This window comes from Bos indicus, unplaced genomic scaffold (assembly GCF_029378745.1).
Source record: "Bos indicus isolate NIAB-ARS_2022 breed Sahiwal x Tharparkar unplaced genomic scaffold, NIAB-ARS_B.indTharparkar_mat_pri_1.0 scaffold_57, whole genome shotgun sequence".
NCBI lineage: Eukaryota > Metazoa > Chordata > Mammalia > Artiodactyla > Bovidae > Bos > Bos indicus.
In genome coordinates, this window is record NW_027223722.1 from 171,511 (window position 1) to 191,041 (window position 19,531).

Sequence of the window (19,531 nt, forward strand, 5' to 3'; positions counted from 1 at the left end):
CAATGATACTGCTGCTGCTGCTGCTAAGTCACTTCAGTCTGTCCGACTCTGTGCAACCCCATAGACGGCAGCCCACCAGGCTCCACCGTCCCTGGGATTCTCCAGGCAAAACACTGGAGTGGGTTGCCATTTCCTTCTCCAATGTGTGAAAGTGAAAAGTGAAAGGAAGTCTCTCAGTCGTGACCCCATGGACTGCAGCCCACCAGGCTCTTCCATCCATGGGATTTTCCAGGCAAGACTACTGGAGTGGGTTGCCATTGCCTTCTCCAGACAATGATACTACTATACCCTTACTTAATATTGATTTAAAATAGTCTAAAAAATTATTCTTTTATAAAAATGTAAAGGAAACTCTAACACACTGCTGGCATATAAATAGAAATATTTTATGGTACTTTAGATTACATTTGGCTAATATCTGAGAAAGTTTAAGATGCCCTTGTACATGATCCCAAAACTCCAATTCCAGGTATATACCCTAGAATTGCTTTTATATAAAGGTTTAAGTACAAAAATGTTCACAAAAGAATCTCTTAGGTCGGAAAAATTAGCATCAGTGTTGCAGTGAATACTGAATATGCATTAAATAGAATAGTGTGGAATGCTTCCATTGACCTCTTATTTCTCTCTGGTTCCCCAGGATAATTGTGATCTTTTTCTTTCACAAGATTTGACACCTAGCCTATGTGTTCACAGGTCATTATCAGAAGAGATGAATACTGGTTTAAACTAACCACACATCTGTGGACATTCATCTTTCTTCTTCTTTTCCTTCTAAGTCACCATGAATTCAGTATATCTCCAGTCCCATCAATGGAATTGCCCTTTGGGGAAGCTGGACATGGAAGTAATTAAAAATGATCTTTATCAGTTTCACGACATCATGTAGTTGTCTTTTAAATTGGGCACTCATTTGTACATAAACTAGAAAAGATATGTACAAGTTAGGGTCTTGCCTGCAACTGTTTCCCCACCCACAAATTTACACAACAGGCTGATATTCCCAAGGACTGCATCTGAGACTCTGACAAGGATTGGGCTAGCCATCAGACTGCTCAGTAGTTATATAATGCAATATTTTATGTATTTTAAAAACATCACTAATGAGAATGTTACAGCAAAGGGAACTCTACTTAATGCTCTGTGATGAGCTGAATAACAAGGAAGTACAAAAGGGAGGGGATGTATATATAAGTATGCTGATTCACATTGCTATATATTACAAACTAACACAGCATTGAAAAGCAACCACATTCCAATGAAACTTTTTAAAAAATCACAAAAAAAGAATGCTAGGATCAAAATTTTTATCAACTAGATCACCTTCAAATATCAGGGGATAATTCACATATTTGTGTGTGTGAATATACACATATATATACACATCTGTCTATCCCTGGTGGCTCAGACGATAAAGCTTCTGTCTGCAATGCGGGAGACCTGGGTTCAATGCCTCGGTTGGGAAGATCTCCTGGAGAAGGAAATAGCAACCCACTCCTATATTCTTGCCTGGAAAATCCCATGGACGGTGAAACCTGGTAGGCTACAGTCTATATGGTCGCAAAGAGTTGGACACGACTGACTGACTTCACTTTCTTTCACTTTACACATCTGTATATATATATATGTGTGTGTGTGTGTGTGTGTGTGTGTATATATATATATGTTTCTCATACACTTTCTTCTTCAGAAGAGTTACCCCATAAATATTTGCATTTAAATTTATATTTGAAGGAGTAACGAGAAGAAAAATTACACAACTACATGGATATTAAGTCATATGATAATTAATATGACCAAATATATAATAATTTGTTTTCTTGAAAAATTAAGGATAAAAAGAGACAAAATAGAAACCATATGCTACAGAAGTGATTCCAGGAAAGAGACCCTTAAAGCTGGAATCGGGAATACACTGTCTAATTTGGTTAGGTTAGAGGATGGCAATGGTTTATTTTGCACAGAACTGGGAGAGTGGAAGTCAATGTAACTCAGTGGCAAACAACAGCAGCAACCACAAAACTTATCCCTTGTACTCTTCTAGAATCATGCTATAGGTTTTGGGCCAAAGAACGTCTTCTGTGGGCACGCTCAGAGTCTCTAATTTCTTGGAAATGCAGAAAACACATCTATCTGAATTTAAGTTCTCCATTTTAATCATGAGAATAGCAATATTATAATGTAATTTCAAATGTTCATTGACTTGAAATTTCTAGTTTGGATTGGGAAAGAAGGCCCTGAGAATGAGTTGTAACTTTGATAGACTCCTGTCAACCTGCTTACCTCCCATCTCTCTTCCACCCCTTCTCCCTCTTTTGGGGAGATTAGAGGACCCTTCCGTTCCTTGTTTTGTCATTAAGTCATGTCCAACTCATTGGTGATCCTATGGACTATAGCCTCCTAGGTTTCTATGTCCATGAGATTTCCCAGGCAAGAAGACTGAGGAGGGTTACCATTTCCTTCTCCAGGGATCTTCCCAACCCACAGACTGAAGCAGATCAGCCTGCTTGGCAGGCTGATTCTTTACCATTGAACCATCTGGGAAGCCCTAGAGGCCTGCATAATGGACATGAGTTTGGGTAAACTCCGGCAGTTGATGATGGACAGGGAGGCCTAGCTTGCTGCAGTTCATGGGGTCACAAAGGGTCAGACACAACCGAGTGACTGAACTGATGTATCAGTTCACTTCAGTTGTTCTGTCCTGTTTGCTGGTACTGCTGCTTAGTCGCTTCAGTCGGGTCCGACTCTGTGCGACCCCATAGACGGCAGCCCACCAGACTTCCTGGTCCCTGGGATTCTCCAGGCGAGAACACTGGAGTGGGTTGCCATTTCCTTCTCTAATGCATGAAAGTGAAAAGTGAAAGTGAAGTCGCTCAGTTGTGTCAGAATCTTAGCGACCCCATGGACTGCAGCCTACCAGGCTCCTCCATCCATGGGATTTTCCAGGCAAGATTACTGGAGTGGGGTGCCATTGTCTTCTCCGTCTGTCATATCTAACTCCTTGTAATCCCATGGAGTGCAGCACATGAGGTTTCCTTGTCCATGACCAACTCCTGGAGCTTGCTCAAACGCATGTCCATTGAGTCAGTGATGCCATCCTACCATCTCATCCTCTTTTGTCCCCTTCTCCTCCTGCTTTCCATCCTTCCCAATATCAGGGCCTTTTCCAATTAGTTGGTGCTCCACATCAGGTGGCCAAAGTATTAGAGCTTCAGCCTCAGCATCACTCCTTCCAAAGAATATTCAGGACTGATTTCCTTTAGGATGGATTAGTTGGATCTCCTTGAGCTCTCAAGATCTTGAGAGTTCAAGGGACTCTCAAGAGTGTATATACATACATACATTTTCAGTGAATATTGTATTTTTCAAAATATTAACATACATCATCATAGCCATCAATACAACCATCTGATTAAGTAGTTTCTTTATTATAAAGATTAGTAAACACAATTTTTGGAGAAGGCAATGGCACCCCACTCCAGGACTCTTGCCTGGAAAATCCCATGGACGGAGGAGCCTAGTAGGTTGCAGTCCATGGGGTGGCTAAGAGTCAGACACTACTGAGCGACTTCACTTTCACTTTTCACTTTCATGCATTAGAGAAGGAAATGGCAACCCACTCCAGTGTTCTTGCCTGGAGAATCCCAGGGACAGAGGAGCCCGGTACATTAATTGCTGGTATCATCATCATTTACCACCAGATATCAAGGCTCTTATAAACCATTGGTAAATAAGATTGTGAAGCATTAGTGTAAAAATAGGAAGAAAAAAAATGGCCAGTAAAACAGAAGCCAGACAAACATACATTAATACTTCACAAAGTTATGTTATGTGTAAGAAATGCTCCACTGCAGTGAAGTGAGAGGAAATTGTACTATTTTTAAGAAATTGAATGAGTTTGTTTAAATAAGTACACAGAAAAAAAAAATAATAATGTAACCACCTACCTCATACTAAGGGCTTCCCAGGTGGCTCAGTGGTAATGATCCACCTGCCAAGCAGGAGACAGGGGACACAGGTTCTATTTCTGGGTTGGGAAGATCCCTTGGAGGAGGAAATGGCAACCCATTCCAGTATTCTTGCCTGGAAAATTACATGGACAGAGGAGGTTGGAGGGCTATAGTCCATGGGGTCACAAAGAGCTGGACTTAGTGACTAAACAACAACAGCAACCTCACACTAAACACATAAATATATTCTAGATAGATTTTAGATATAAGTGGAAATAAAAATAGAATTGTCTCTTAGAAGATAAAGCATAAGGAAACATTTTCAAAATCTTGGAGTAGGAATTTTTTCTTATCCAGGATTTGAAAAGTAATAACTACACAGGAAAATATAAGGAACTGAAACATATTTTGAATAAGAACTTCTGCTTACCAAATGCATTTTCTGAGTAAATACACAGGACAAAGTATGAATAAAGTTATTTGAAATATATATTATTCTAAGAAAAGACTCATGGTCCCAATTATAAAGAAGTTTAATGTACTAATAAGGCAAATAACCCAACAAAAGTTGGCAAAAGAACGTGATGACCCAAAAGCTTACTTGCATAATACCATTAGTCATCAGGAAAAATATGTATTCAAGAAAATTAGGACCCATTACATACTCAACAGGATGAATAAAACAAAAAAGAAAAAAAAATTACCAAAAGGTGATGAATGTATTAAACACCTGAAATTCATCTCTGTTACTATTTGGAGTGTAAATCTGTAGTATACGTTAGGAAAACAAAGCAGCAAAATATCTTTATATTCATGAAACAAATTCAAATCATTCTACTCAGTCAGCTGATAGTATATAAAAGGGTGAGCGGTTCCAACCTGCCTCTCAAAATCCTTTAACAGGTGTGGACCTGTTTTTGTTTAAAAATAGCAATATTCCTACTTGAAAACTAGGTGGCCGGCCGTGACTCAGTCTTTCTGATCACCAGACAGCGCACGTGCCCCTGTCCCCCGGCCCTCCCTGTGCGTGTTTGTTGCTCTTCCCCGTCACTTCCAGCTTTTCCCCGCTCCCGGCCCACCCCACACAGGTGACCGCCCAGTGCCCCCTTACCCTGTTTAGGACCTAACCGGTCTTGCCTCATGTGGTGTCCTTCCCTGGCCTTCATGGCTGGTGGTGTCTCTGGGCACAGAAGTGCCCTCGGTCCCCGAGCGGGGAAGCTGGGCACAGCAAGTTGCATGTGAGGGCCGTGGAGGAACCAGTACACGGCGGGAAAGTGCGCTCCCGGGCCAGTTGTGGCTCTGGGTGTTGGCGGTGGTGGGCGCAAGCCCCGATAGGGGGGCTCCATGGGGGCCAGGAAGGTCAGTAGACATCCTGGGTGCCAGGGGACCGCTCCTGCGCTGGAGGCTTCTTGCGGTGAGATTCCGTGTCCTGACGCAGAAGCAGCTTCGCTTCCGGGTTATTCAGAATGACTTCCGGGCCCCTCGCAGTAGCTGTTGGCCACCCCACCTCCACTGTCGGTTCTATGCCTCTGCCGTGTCTATGCCACGTGGGCCTACGTGGCAGCACTTCATTGGTGCCTCGTCGGTCCTGTCCTCTGATCCCTGGGGCTGCGCCCTGGTGCGTCTCGCTTCCCTGGCCTGCCTTCCCCAGTCTCCATTGCCCTTTGCCTCCTTCTGTCCGCTGATGTTGTCGCGTGCTGGACCAGGAAGAGTGCCTGAGCCCCCGGCGCAACACCCCCTGCGGTGCCCTCGTCCAAGTGTGCGCAGGTCACCGGCTTGCTGCTGCTAAGTCACTTCAGTCGAGTCTGACTCTGTGCGACCCCATAGACGGCAGCCCACCAGGCTCCCCCGTCCCTGGGATTCTCCAGGCAAGAACACTGAAGTGGGTTGCCATTTCCTTCTCCAATGCATGAAAGTGAAAAGTGAAAGGGAAGTTGCTCAGTTGTGTCCAACTCTTAGGGACCCCATGGACTGCAGCCTACCAGGCTCCTCTGTCCATGGGATTTTCCAGGCAAGAGTACTGGAGTGGAGTGCCATGCCTATACCACCACCCCTGGAGGGGGGGGGGTGGAAGTGAGGGTGCCACGGCTGTCCCTGATGTGCCCGGCTGGTGTCCGTAGCCCCACTTCCGGCCCACCAGGCCCTCGAGGAGGGTCTCCCTATCAGAACTTTGGGGAAGGATGCTGGGTCCCTCGTGGATGGAGCGTGGGGGATCCTTCGGCCTCCCCATGGGAGGAGCAGATCACCTGGCCTCGGGTGATCGCCCTCCCGCTTCTTCACCTCGTGGAGTTTTGCTGCCACTGCCCTTCACCCCACGCCTGCACGCCAGGCGCCCTGTGCTCACTTGGGATACCCAGGTGGCGCAGTAGGAAAGAATCAGCCTGCTAATGCAGGCAGTTGCAAAAGATGCAAGTTCGATCCCTGAGTGGGGGAGATGCCCTGGAGGAGGAAATGGCAACCCCCTCCTGTATTCTTGCCTGGAAAATCCCTTGGACAGAGGAGTCTGGCGGGCTGCAGTCCAAGGGGTCGTAGAGTCGGAAAGGTGGACACGACTGAGCACATGCACATATACACATGAGAAAAAAGAAGAGAATCCCAGTTACAACTCAACTGTTGTGTAAAGAATTTTGTAATTGGCTTTCCAGAAATGCCACCTTTAGTAGCTGACTTAGTAGAAGGAGGACCCGGATTACACAGGAGGGTTGAGAAAGTGGCTCCTGTATCCAGTAGGAATTTAACAGGATGGCCTCCTCTAGTTAAGAGTCACCTGAGGCTCCTGTGTGGTAATGAGGACAGAAGCCAAAGTGGGAAGCCCTGGGCCCCGTGAATCTTGATCTTGTGTCTGAGTTTCTGACCCCTGAAACCTACGTCCCTGGGGATATTACTCTCCCAGTGATCTCCCTTGCAAGTGGGGCAGGGCCTTGGTGGTGGCCTCTGCTTGCCTCGGGGGCATTGTCCCTTAAAGTGTCCATCCTTGCCACAACAAAAACAGACGCCAGGTTTCTGCTTGTGTCCTCCCACATTTGTAGCCCTAAAGTTAACTCCCTGTAGGGCCATAATGAGAGCTTCGGCCTTTCTCTTATCTCTATTCTCTTTTTCTTTAGGTTCTTCCTGATTTCTGTTTAAGAATACTGATGTGGCAGCTCTTACCAGTGTAGGGTAAGGGAGTCAGAGGAGGCGAGGTTCGGAAAAAGAAGGAGACCGGCACTTTACGGAACGGATTCACCTTTAATGAGGCAAGAAGGGGCAGCATCAGATTAGTGAGCTGCTGCACTAACCCAAGAAAAGAGTAAGTATATATAGGCATATATGTGGACATCTACTGTTAAGGGGGCCTGTTCTTCTCCAAGGTTGTTTGGAGTGAGTGAAGTCTCTCAGTCGTGTCCAACTCTTTGTGACCCCACGGACTGTAGCCCTACCAAGCTCCTCTGTCCATGGGATTTTCAAGGCAAGAATACTGGAGTGGGTTGCCATTTCCTTCTCCAGGAGATCTTCCCGACCCAGGGATTGAACCCAGGTCTCCTGCATTGTAGGCAGACACTTTACTGTCTGAGCAACAGGGAAGCCAGGGAAGTGTTCGGAGAAGTTATTTCATAAACGGCTGGGGCAAGGAATTCTGGAGACCAGCTGGGACCAGCTAGGAGCTGGGTGTGATCAACCTTATTGTCCATTTTTTTTCTTCAGGTCAGAGTTCTTTGTTTTGCATAGAATGGTGAGGAGGACCTGGGAGGGAGTTATGACTTCAGACTATTTTGAGCAATATTTCTTTCCTTAAACGAGGCCCTCTAAATCTATATGGGGGCCAAAGGCCAGTTTTTGGACTTTCCTCTGAATATCTGGAACAGACTGAGTAATAAATTTGTCTTTAAGAATAAGTTTGAGGCATCTGGATGCAAATTAGTGTGCTTTCTCAGTGCCTCCCTGAGCCTTTCCAGAAAAGCTGTGTGAATTTCCTCCTTTTCCTGAATCACTCCAGATAGTTTGGAGTAGCCCGTGATTTTTTTAAGCCTTCCTTAATGCTAGTGATAAAGTGAACTCTCTTCCAGTCATCACTGTCTTTGTCATGTGCCCAGTTAGGATCGGCTATGGGCACTGCCTGGAGCCCGGTAGGTAACCATGCTGATTCACTGTCACATCTCCCCTGCGTGCCAATAGCTTACCATTCATCACCCCATCCCTGGGCATTTTTAATTACTACTTCTTTCATTGTCAGTAAGGGCGCTAGTCAGGATTAGCATAATATCTTTCCGTGCCATTTCAAAGACTGGTTTAGACCCTGGAAAACACTTATATAATTGTCAGGATCTTCAGTAAAGCTTCCTAGGTCTAATTTAATTTGCCTTAAATCTCGAAGGGGGAAAGGAACATGGACTCCTGTGGCTCCCAAGTCCCCATTAGGACCTTCTTGTAATGGAAGGAGGGGAGGATACAGCCTAGAGATCACCAGTGTTGGGTTAGGAGCCACTCGGGTAGGAGCTGCTGCTGGTGCCCAAGGCATTACCAGAGATTGTGGAGGCTCCTGCGGGCTAGGTTTGGGCAGCTCTGGTTAAGGGTGATAGTTTGGACCTGAGGACTTGGAGGAAGTTATAGGCAGCATCGAAGTAGCAAGCCCACAACTCCTGGATAAGAGGGTTGTCTCTCTCAAGACAAAATCTGTATATATGACACTTCTGACCATTTTCCTTCTTGTCTACAAAAGAGGTCTAGTTGGAGGATGGTATTATAATCAAATGAGCCCTCAGGGGGTCATTTTTCACCATCAGATAGATCCTATTGAGGCTATGCCTTGGTGCAGAAAAAGATCATACACTTCTTTAACAAGGTCTAAGGGTCAAACTTCTTCTAGTTCTTCAGTATACTTGCCAAAGGCATCTGCTTTGAGCTGGGTGTAAGGCAAGAAGAGGTGGCTCCCATCTGAAAGACAAAAGACCAGCGTCCAGTGCTCTTCGTCTTTTCTCTGATTCTTCTGATAGAGGGTGTCCCCACCTTGCACAGTGGGAGCAAAGAAACACCAATAAAGTATGCTTCCCTCAACTCTGGAGTGCACCTGGTCTGGAGCATCATTATCCGGTTACCCTAGACTGTTGTCCTCTTCCTGTCTCCATCTTCCTTTCCACCTAGAGAGAGATATAGAGTGAGAGCCTAAGTTGGTGGACTTGCTGTGCTCTTGAACATTGGGTGTGCCTGAACTGGAGTTCCCCTAAAGCAAGCTATGTAGTGCACAAGGTTATTAGTATTTACACACACTCCAAAATGATCCTATCTGTTGGGGGCCAGAGTGAGGTACTCCGCCCGTGACAAAGGTCATGAGGAAGGAGGCTCGACATACGCAAAGGCGGGATCGAGCCTCAGGAGTCCCCCTGGAAATCCTCAAGCATCTACCCCCATAACCAGAGCCTGCCTACTTTACTACTTTGTGCTCTCACCTACATCTCTGACTTTACGGGGGGCTGTCCCCCACCACCTCTTTCGGAGAAGGAGTTAACCTAGAGCTCCAGTTAATAATAATTCCTGGGCGTGATAAGAGTGTTTTAACCTACAAACTCCTCTGAAGGTTCTCTAGCCTGCCTGACAGACTCGTCCGGCCACATGTGATTGCTCACAGCCTCCCAACCGTGAGAGGCACGAGATGCTTTAAACCCTCTAAAAACAGGTTCTTTAGAGAAGTTAGAAAACTATAAGTATAGTGGGCTGATTAGAAATTGTATTGGTGAAGGGTTTTTCATTTGTTGAGCCAATGTTTGTTGCTACGTCTCCACATCCCCTGCCCTTACACACATTAATGAATATATAGAAGAAATAAGTATTAACCTTTGATATTAATCACGTTAGACCTTAGGCTAAGTAAATTCTTTTCTTAACTAAAACCCACTACACCGTCTCCCTATAGGAATGTAACTTCATTTGGGTGGTGTCTGTTTTAAGAATAATCACCCCTGGAGAAATAAGTGTCCTGGTTGACTGACTGTTGTCACAAGGAGAGGGTCATAAATTGTCAGCAGGCCCCCCTGGCCAGAAGATGATGTAACACCCCTAAGACCTCTGTATACATTTGTATGAAGCACCTGACTTTGATAAAAGTCAGGACTGCTGACCCCACGTGACTTTTGCATAACATCTCAGTGTATAAAAGTAGACCATGGAAAATAAAGAATTGGGATCAGTTTCTCGAAATACTGGTCTCCCTATGTCGCTCTCTCTCTCACTCTGGCTGAGTCTCCATCTGGAGTGCGGAACCCACCATGCTTACTAATTATGCCTGGGCTTCTAAGATCCGACCGGGGAGGCCTCAGTGTCTCCTCTCCTTCGGGAGAACGGAAGGATGCCTGCGGCCTACGTAAGTGGTGCAAACTTCTTGTCTTGAAGTTTTATTGGTCTCCCACGTAAACCAAGCTACTCAGCCTCTTTTCTCCACTGAATTTCCTCCCTGAGCTATCCTTATTTCAGCCTCTTTTCTTCACTGAATTTTATTGAGCTATCCTCATCCTATTACTCTTTATATCTTTGATAAAATATTTAAATAAATAGGTCGCCGACGCCGTCCCCGCTTCGAATACCCTGGATCAGCCAGGGCAGGACCCCGGCACCTACCTTAAGTGAAAAATCTCAAAACCTCTAAATGTTAGGAAAGAGAAATGATAGATGTCCTGCGGTTCTCACTGAGGCAGCAGCCTAGCAGAGATTTTGCTCAGCACCCCAGGTCAATCTGCTGGCTAATACCGAGACCCGAGGCCACTGTCTACTAATGCTGTCTGCCTTTGGAACTCATGCAGGGTTGTGTGATAGAGTGGCTCAAGAGACCGTGCAGCTAGATTAGGTAATGAGAAGTGAATGACAGATTTGAGAGTGAGTGTCTGTGATTACCTTGAGTAGGCATTCAGGATTTCCAGACAAGCCCCCAAAAGATGAGACAGGAATCCGAGTTCCTGTCCACGCAGCCAGAGAATGGAGTTCATGAACATGCAAAAGCACATGGTAGTAACTGAATAAGATTTATTAAAGAGGAGGAAATTGCAAAGCTCTCAGCATAGACACTCAGCATAGAGAGGGGGTAAAGAATCACCCCAAGGAGGTTTTTATACCCTTTAAATCACATTATTTCTAAACATTCACTTTAAAGGTCAAGATACTTAACATCATCTTTATGACTTCTTTTGATCCTTGGATTAAGTCACTGCCCTTTTTCATGCCCTCTGTCCATTTTACCATGGGCCAAATGTATGGTCTTAAGATTAATGATCACCATTGTTTTTCCCTCAAGCATATGGAACAGAATTTAATTGCTGCTCTTCTTTGGATCTGAGTGCTGATAATTGATCAGACTAAAGACACATTCCAGGAATCCAGGACAGTGGAGCAGGATGTTTACTGAAAACAAGCCTGAGGTTTCAGAGTTTTACACTGACTGCCTAGTAATTTCTACTGCAACACCAATGTCATGACAGAAAGCAAAAAGGAACTACATGTGAAAGAGGAGAGTAAAAAAAAAAAACAAAAAATGCTAGCTTAAACTTCAGCATTGAAGAAATTAAGATAATGGAATCTGATATCATTAAGATAATGAGCAACCTAGACAGCATATTAAAAAGCAGAGATAATACTTTGCCAACAAAGGTCCGTCTAGTCAAGGCTATGGTTTTTCTAGTAGTCATGTATGGATGTGGGAGTTTGACTCTAAGGAAAGCTGAGCACTGAAGAATTGATGCTTTTGAACTGTGGTGTTGGAGAAGACTCTTGAGAGTCCCTTGGAGTTCAAGGAGATCCAACCAGTCCATCCTAAAAGAAATCAGTCCTGAATATTCATTGGAAGGACTGATGTTGAAGCTGAAACTCCAGTACTTTGGCCATCTGATGTGAAGAGCTGACTCATTTGAAAAGACCCTGATGCTGGGAAAGACTGAGGGCGGGAGGAGAAGGGGTCGACTGAAGATGAGATGGTTGGATGGCATCACTGACTCAATGGGCATGAGTTTGAGTAAACTCTGGGAGTTGATGATGAACAGGGAGGCCTGGTGTGCTGCAGTCCATGGGGTAGCAAAGAGTTGGACATGACTGAGTATCTAAACTGAACTGAACTGAATGGCCTCCGGTCCCATCACTCCATAAGAAATAGATGGGGAAACAATGGAAGCAATGAGACTTTATTTTCAGTTCAGTTCAGTCACTCACTCATGTCCGACCCTTTGCAACCCCATGAATCACAGCACACCAGGCCTCCCTGTGCATCACCAACTCCCGGAGTTCACTCACATTCATGTCCATCAAGTCAGTGATGCCATCCAGTCATCTCATCGTCTGTCATCCCCTTTTCCTCCTTCCCCCAGTCCCTCCCAGCATCAAAGTATTTTCCAGTGAGTCAACCCTTCACATGATGTGGCCAAAGTACTGGAGTTTCAGCTTTAGCATCATTCCTTCCAAAGAACACCCAGAGCTGATCTCCTTTAGAATGGACTGGCTGGATCTCCTTGCAGTCCAAGGGACTCTCAAGAGTCTTCTCCAACACCACAGTTCAAAAGCATCAATTATTCAGCACTCAGCTTTCTTCACAGTGCAACTCTCACATCCATACATGACCACTGGAAAAACCATAGCCTTGATTAGATAAAACTTTGTTGGTAAAGTAATGTCTCTTCTTTTTGGAGGGCTCCAAAATGACTGCAGACAGTGACTTCAGCCATGAAATTAAGACACTTGTTCCTTGAAAGAAAAGCTATAACAAACCTAGACAGTGTATTGAAAAGCAGAGACATCACATTACCAACCAACCTCCAAATAGTGACGGCTATGGTTTTCCAGTATTCATGTGTGGATGTGAGAGTTCTACTGTAAAGAAGGCTGAGCACCACAGTGTTGATGCTTTTGAACTGTAGTGTTGGAGAAGACTCTTGAGAGTCCCTTGAACAGTTTGGAGATCAAACCAGTAAATCAACTCTGAATATTCATTGGAAAGACTTATGCTGAAGCTTCAATAATTTGGCCACCTGATTTGAAGAACTGACTGATTTGGAAAGACCTCGATGCTGGCAAAGACTGAAGGCAGGAGGAGAAGGGGATAACAGAGGATGAGATGGTTTGATGGCATCATCGACTCAATGAACATGAGTTTGAGCAAACTCTGGGAGATAGTGAAGAACAAGGAACTCTGGAGTGCTATAGTCCAAGGGGTGGCAAAGAGTTGGACATGACTAAGTAAATGAACAATAGCAACATAATAGTTCTATTTTCAGTTTTTAATGTAACTACTCTATTCCATAATGGCTTCACAAATTTATAGTCCCATTAACAGTATGAGGTGGGGGGTGTTCCATTTTTTTCATGCCCTCTCTAGCATTTGTTATTGACATTTTAATGATAACCATCCTGACTATTGTGAGGTGGTACATCGTTGTAGTTTTGACTTGAATTTCTCATTATTAGTGATGTTGAACATCATTTTATATGCTTATGAGCCATCTCTATGTTTTCTTTGGAAATATGTTTATTTAGGTCTTCTGTTCAGTTTTTTATTGCATTCTTTGTTTTTTTTTTTTGTTGTTATTGAGTTCTATGAGCTGTTTGTATATTTTGGAGACTAATCCTTTGTTATTCACACCATTTGCAAATGTTTCCTCCCATTCCGTAGATTGTTTTTCATTTTGTTTCTGATTTCCCTTGCTGTGGAAAAGCTTATGAGTTTGATTATGTTCCTTTTTTATTTTTGCTTTTATATCTATTGCCTTGGGAGACTGATGTATGAAAATATTGCTGTGATTTATGTCAGAGAATGTTTTGCTATATTCTCTTCTAGTTCTATCATGTCATGTCTTATATTTAAAACTTTAAGCCATTTTCAGTTTACTTTTGTGTATGGTGTGAGGGTGTACACTAACTTCATCAATTTACATGTGACTTTCCAGCTTTCCCAACACCATTTGTGGATGAGACTATCTTTTCTCCATTGTGTATTCTTGCCTCATTTGTTGAAGATTAATAGACCATAGATATGTGGGTTATTTCTATTCCATTGATCCACATGTCTATTTTTGTGCCAATACCATTCTGTTCTGATTACCACAGTTTTGTAGCATTGTCTGAAGTCTGTGAAGGTTATGGCTCCTGCTTTGATCATTTACCCTAGGATTGCTTTTGCAGTTGTTTTTGTTTATTTGTATGTTTCCAAATAAATTTTGGGATATTTGTTTCAGTTCTGTGAAAAATATCATAGTTGCCTTGACAGAGATTGCATTAAACCTGTGGATTGCCTTCTGTAGTGTGGGCATTATAACAATATTAATTCTTCCAATCAAATATCATGGGTATCTTTCCATTTCTTTGAATCATCTTCAATTTCCTTTATCCATGTTTAATATTTGTCAGCATATAGTTCTTTTGCCTCCTTAGTCAGGTTTATTCCTAAGTATATTTTTTCAGTCAATTTTAAAAGGGACTTTAAAAAAATTATTCATTTTTATTTGGAGGATAATTGTGTTACAGTGTTGCGTTGGTTTCTGCCATACATCAACATAAATCAGCCATAAGTATACATATGTCCCCTCCTTCCTAAATCCTCCTCCCACCTCCCATCCAATGCCACCCATCTAGGTTGTCAAAGAGCACCAGTTTGTGCTCCTTGTGTTATACATGGAGAAGGCAATGGCACCCCACTCCAGTACTCTTGCCTGGAAAATCCCATGGGTGGAGGAGCTTAGAGGGCTGCAGTCCATGGGGTCACTAAGAGTAGGACACGACTGAGCGACTTCACTTTCGCTTTTCACTTTCAGGCATTGGAGAAGGAAATGGCAACCCACTCCAGTGTTCTTGCCTGGAGAATCCCAGGGATGGGGGAGCCTGGTGGGCTGCCGTCTATGGGGTCGCACAGAGTCGGACACGACTGAAGCGACTTAGCAGCAGCAGCAGCAGCAGTGATACACATAAAGTTAACATTAGCTATCTATTTTACATATGGTAATGAATATATTTCAATGCTATTCTCTCTGTTCATCCTATCTTCTCCTGCACCCACTGTGTCCAGAAGTCTCTTCTCTATGCCTGAATCTCTATTCCTGCCTTGCAAAGACATACATTAGGACCATTTTTTATATCCCTTATATATGCAACACATGTTTTTTCTCTTGCTGACTTACTTCACTCTGTAATGCCCAAAATTCTCCAAGTGAGCCTTTAGCATTACATGAACTGTGAACTTCCAGATGTTCAACCTGCTTTTAGAAAAGGCAGAGGAATCAGAGATCAAACTGCCAATATCTGCTGGATCATCCAAAAAACAAGAGAGTTAAAAAAAATCTATGTCTGCTTTATTGACTATGCCAAAGCCTTTGAATGTGTGGATCACAATAAACTGGGAAATTCTGAAAGAGATGGGAATACCAGACCACCTGATCTGCCTCTTGAGAAACCTGTATTCATTTCAGGAAGCAGCAGTGAGAACTGGATATGGAACAACAGGCTGGTTCCAAATGGGAAAAAGAGTACGTCGAGGTTGTATATTGTCACCCTGGTTATTTAACTTATATGCAAATCACATCATGAGAAATGCTGGGCTGGAGGGAGCACAAGCTAGAATCAAGATTGCCGGGAGAAATAAGAGTAACTTCAGATATGCAGGTGACACCACCCTTATGTCAGAAAGTGAAGAACTAAAGAGCCTCTTGATGAAAGTGAAAGAGGAGAGTGAAAAATTTGGCTTAAAGCTCAACATTCAGAAAATGAAGATCATGGCATCCCGTCCCATCATTTTGAGAGAGTCATTTCCTAGGCAGGTTGATAAGAAGTCCAGATGTCCCCAAGGAGAGAGGGGTCTGGAATTCTCAATGAGGAAGAAAGGACAAACTTTTGTGTCCTTCTACATTCCTTAGGATTATATAACAATAATGTATCCTGCTTGAGGACAGTCTCTGGAAAAAAAGCTTCTGGCTAATCTTCTTATCTTAAGGTGTAAATTATGGGAGTAGGTCTGGTGAGGTCTTTACAACCTCCAGACATTCTTTTGATTCACTGTAATAACTAATTAGAGAGTATATAACTCCGTGGCTAACACTAGCAAGGGGGTACTCTTTCTGCCCCCTTCTGATGCCTATGTCAGAAGCTTTCTCTATCTCCTATATACTTTAATAAAACTTTATTCCACAAAAGCTCTGAGCAATCAAGCCTCATCTCTGGCCCCGGATTGAATTCTTCTCCTCCGGAGACCAAGAATCCAGAGGTCTTTGCATCGTTCAGCAACAGCCTTTCAACTTCATGGCAAGTAGATGGGGAAACAGTGGAAGCAGTGGCTGACTTTATTTTGGGGGCTCCAAAATCACTGCAGATGGTGATTGCAGCCATGAAATTAAAAGACACTTACTCCATGGAAGGAAAGTTGTGACCAACCTAGACAGCATATTAAAAAGCAGAGACATCACCTTGCTGACAAAGGTCCTAGGTCATATGGTTGTGCCAGTAGTTGTACAAATGGAGGAGTTGGACTGTAAAGAAGGCTGAGTGCCAAAGAACTGATGCTTTTGAACCGTGGTGTTGGAATAGACACTTGAGAGTCCATTTGACTGCAAGGGGATCAGCCAGTCACTCTTAAAGGAAATCAACATCAAATACTCATTGGAATGACTGAAGTTGAAGTGCCAATATTTTATCCACCTGTTTTGAAGATCAGACTCATTGGAAAAGTCCCTGATGCTGGTAAAGATTGAAGACAAAAGGAGAAGAGGGCAGCAAAGGATGAGGTAGTTAGAGGTAGTTAGTTAGCATCACTGACTCAATGGACATGAATTTGAGCAAACTCCAGGAAACAGTGAAGGACAGGGAAGTCGGGCATACTGCAGTCCATGGGGTTGTGAAGAACTGGACATGACTTACTGACTGAACAACAACAGCAGTGTCACACAGTGATGGTTTTAGATTTAAAAGTAAGATCAAGACTTATTTAATTACACTCATATCCAGCAGACTGTATTATACAGGAAATATTTTCAATGAGAAATAAGTGATGCCAGGTGCTCACTGATGGATTTAATTATGATACAAATACAATAATCAGTGAAGGACTAGGAAACCTCGCATGCTGCAGTCCATGGAGTCACAAAGAGTCCGACGTGACTTAGTGACTGAACAACAAGAAGAAACTGTATTTTAATAAGTTCTCATCAATTTTACCCTGGCTAATCCACTTGCAAATAGGAATAAGCACATGTCTGTATGTGTTCAGGGGTCTGGGTGTCTCAGGGGGATCCCAAGCTGATAGCAGTCTGGGATGACTTCTAGCCCCTCACATTGTTACCATTACAAGATTAGTCATTATAATATATACTCTAATATCTTTGAACAAAACATCCAAAAGATTTGATTTGTTGTCATTATCATATTTGTCCTTCATTAAAATGTACAATTGTAAAGTATGTATTAATAAAAAGGTATTCTCAAGAATGCTGAGGGATTATTTTTACTGTTTCGTTTATTCAGAGGTTCTTCATGAATAAACCACAATGTAAAATGTTTAGCAGTGCATGTCTACCAGATCAACAGATTTTCTTTTGTTTATTTTTCCCTTTCTATCAAGAGTAAAAAAGCAAGAACTAGGGCTTTATGAAAAGGGCTTTAACAGTCCCCACAGTTTGTATAAACTTCAGACACTTTTAAAAACTAATTTGTCTTGGAGTACAGTTGCTTTACAATGTTGTGTTAGTTTTTGCTGCACACCACGGTGAATCAGTTACATATATACACTCATTTTCGACTCTTCATATATATATATATATATATATATATATATATATATATATATATATCAGTTATAGAGTATTGACAGAGGAACCTGATGGATTACAGTCAATGGGGTCACAAAGATTTGGGCATGACTGATTGACTAAGCACAGCACATAGAGTATTGAAGAGAGTCCCCTGTGTTGTAGAGTAGAGCCTTATTAGTTGTCTACTTTGTATATAACAGTGTGTAAATATAAATCCCAATCTCCCAATTTATTCCAGACACTTTTTCTTGATCTCCTTATTCTTTGACCATCTACTTTAGAAGGTGTGTCAATTCCTTGTCTACCATGATGATCTGTGATCATTTTACAACACAGGAATGTCTTTCTCGAGAACCTGTGAGCCCACCTTCCTAAAAGTGATCCTCTGAAAAACAGGTCCCTTTATCCCAGTCTGTGTGGAAAGGCGGAAGCTTCATTTCCACAAGTGCCAATGACTAAGCACAGATGGGAACCTTGAGGCTGAGGGCCTGTGTTATGTTCTGATTAGCTCACTCAGTGTTTACAAATTCCCCTATCCCCAGTCACTTGTTTCAAGGGAGTTGAGTTCAGTCTTTCCCCTTGCAGTAGTCTTGACCTTTATCACAATGTCTTGAAAAAAGTTTTCCTTGCCTAGTTAACTCTTTCCAGTGCAATGTTTTTGGGAGGATCTGTGGCTCCTTTCTATGAACTAAATAGCTAAAGAAAACTCTTTACTCTCAAAATCCATAATGGTAGGTGCTTCAGTCAGTTAGGGGTGCAGTAACAGAATACCTTGGATGAGGTTGCTTATACAATAATTATTTGTTTCTCATAGTCTAAAGGTTGAGAGTCAAGGTCAGGATTCAGCAAGGTCAGGTTCTGGTGAATGTGTCTTCCTTAGATTTTGCCACCTTCTCATTTATCTTCATGTGGCAGAAAGAGAGAAAGGGTGAGCTCTATTCCTCTTTTTAGAAAGATGGTAATGTCATGGAGACTCCCCCCTCATAATGTAATTACCTCCCAAAGGCCCCACCTCCTGGGACCATCTCACTGGAGGTTAGGGTTTCAACATATAAATTTATGTGGGGACACAGAGGTTTAGTCCATAACAAGAATAGCTCACACTACTTATAGTCAGCAGAATTTAGTTAGGATGTTCGAGGTACTATGCACTTAACAGAGTGATATTCTCTAAGTTGGTCCCGTTTCCTTGTTTTACATAATTTATCCTGTTAATTATTATAAATATTCACCAACTTTTATAAATAGTTCTTGAATCAGCTATAGGAAAACTTTCAAAAAGTCCAATATGTTGCTTGGTCAAAGAAATACAAATATACTTGGCAAATTGGAGCTGTATTAAAACTCAGTGAATTCTCCACCATTGAAATCATTAATAGGACATAACAAATTTAATCACAAATTCTTGTAAAGTTCTTTAACTAACATGAATTGAACGTGCCCCTCTTTTCTCAGAAAACAACTGCAAGTTCATTATCTGATGAATAGACACATTGTAAATGACATTTGTTAAAATGACTTAATCATTGATATACCATCATTATCACTTCCAAAATGTTTTCAGGTTTTTGAGACATAAATTATCACATGTGTTTTACAAAATGCTCAGTTCCATTTATGACTGTATCAGGATATTTCTACTCTATATCATTTCTGGGAGGAAATTTCTCTCATTACCCTAAAAAATTAATTAGTTCATTTTGACAAACATCTTTAGAAATATTTAGAATTGTTTAATAGAAAAGTTGTCTTTAAACACCTGCTGTTATTTTCCTATTTATTAAAATATTTTTAAAGGTGTACTTGGCCCTTAATAAAAATATTAGTCATAACATCCCT

The 19,531-nt window shown here is 42.5% G+C and overlaps 2 protein-coding genes across 3 annotated transcripts in view; both read left to right on the forward strand.

Moving 5' to 3' along the window:
• The window catches only part of LOC139182007 (uncharacterized), a 155,733-nt gene that overhangs the window by 100,126 nt on the left and 36,076 nt on the right, over positions 1 to 19,531 (forward strand). The gene's annotated exons all lie outside the window — the stretch shown is intronic.
• The window catches only part of LOC139182000 (uncharacterized), a 28,928-nt gene continuing 16,456 nt past the window's right edge, over positions 7,060 to 19,531 (forward strand). Inside the window, exon 1 of the mRNA XM_070785476.1 lies at positions 7,060 to 7,239. The gene's annotated coding sequence lies outside the window, so the exon portion shown is untranslated. The remainder of the gene's footprint in view (positions 7,240 to 19,531) is intronic.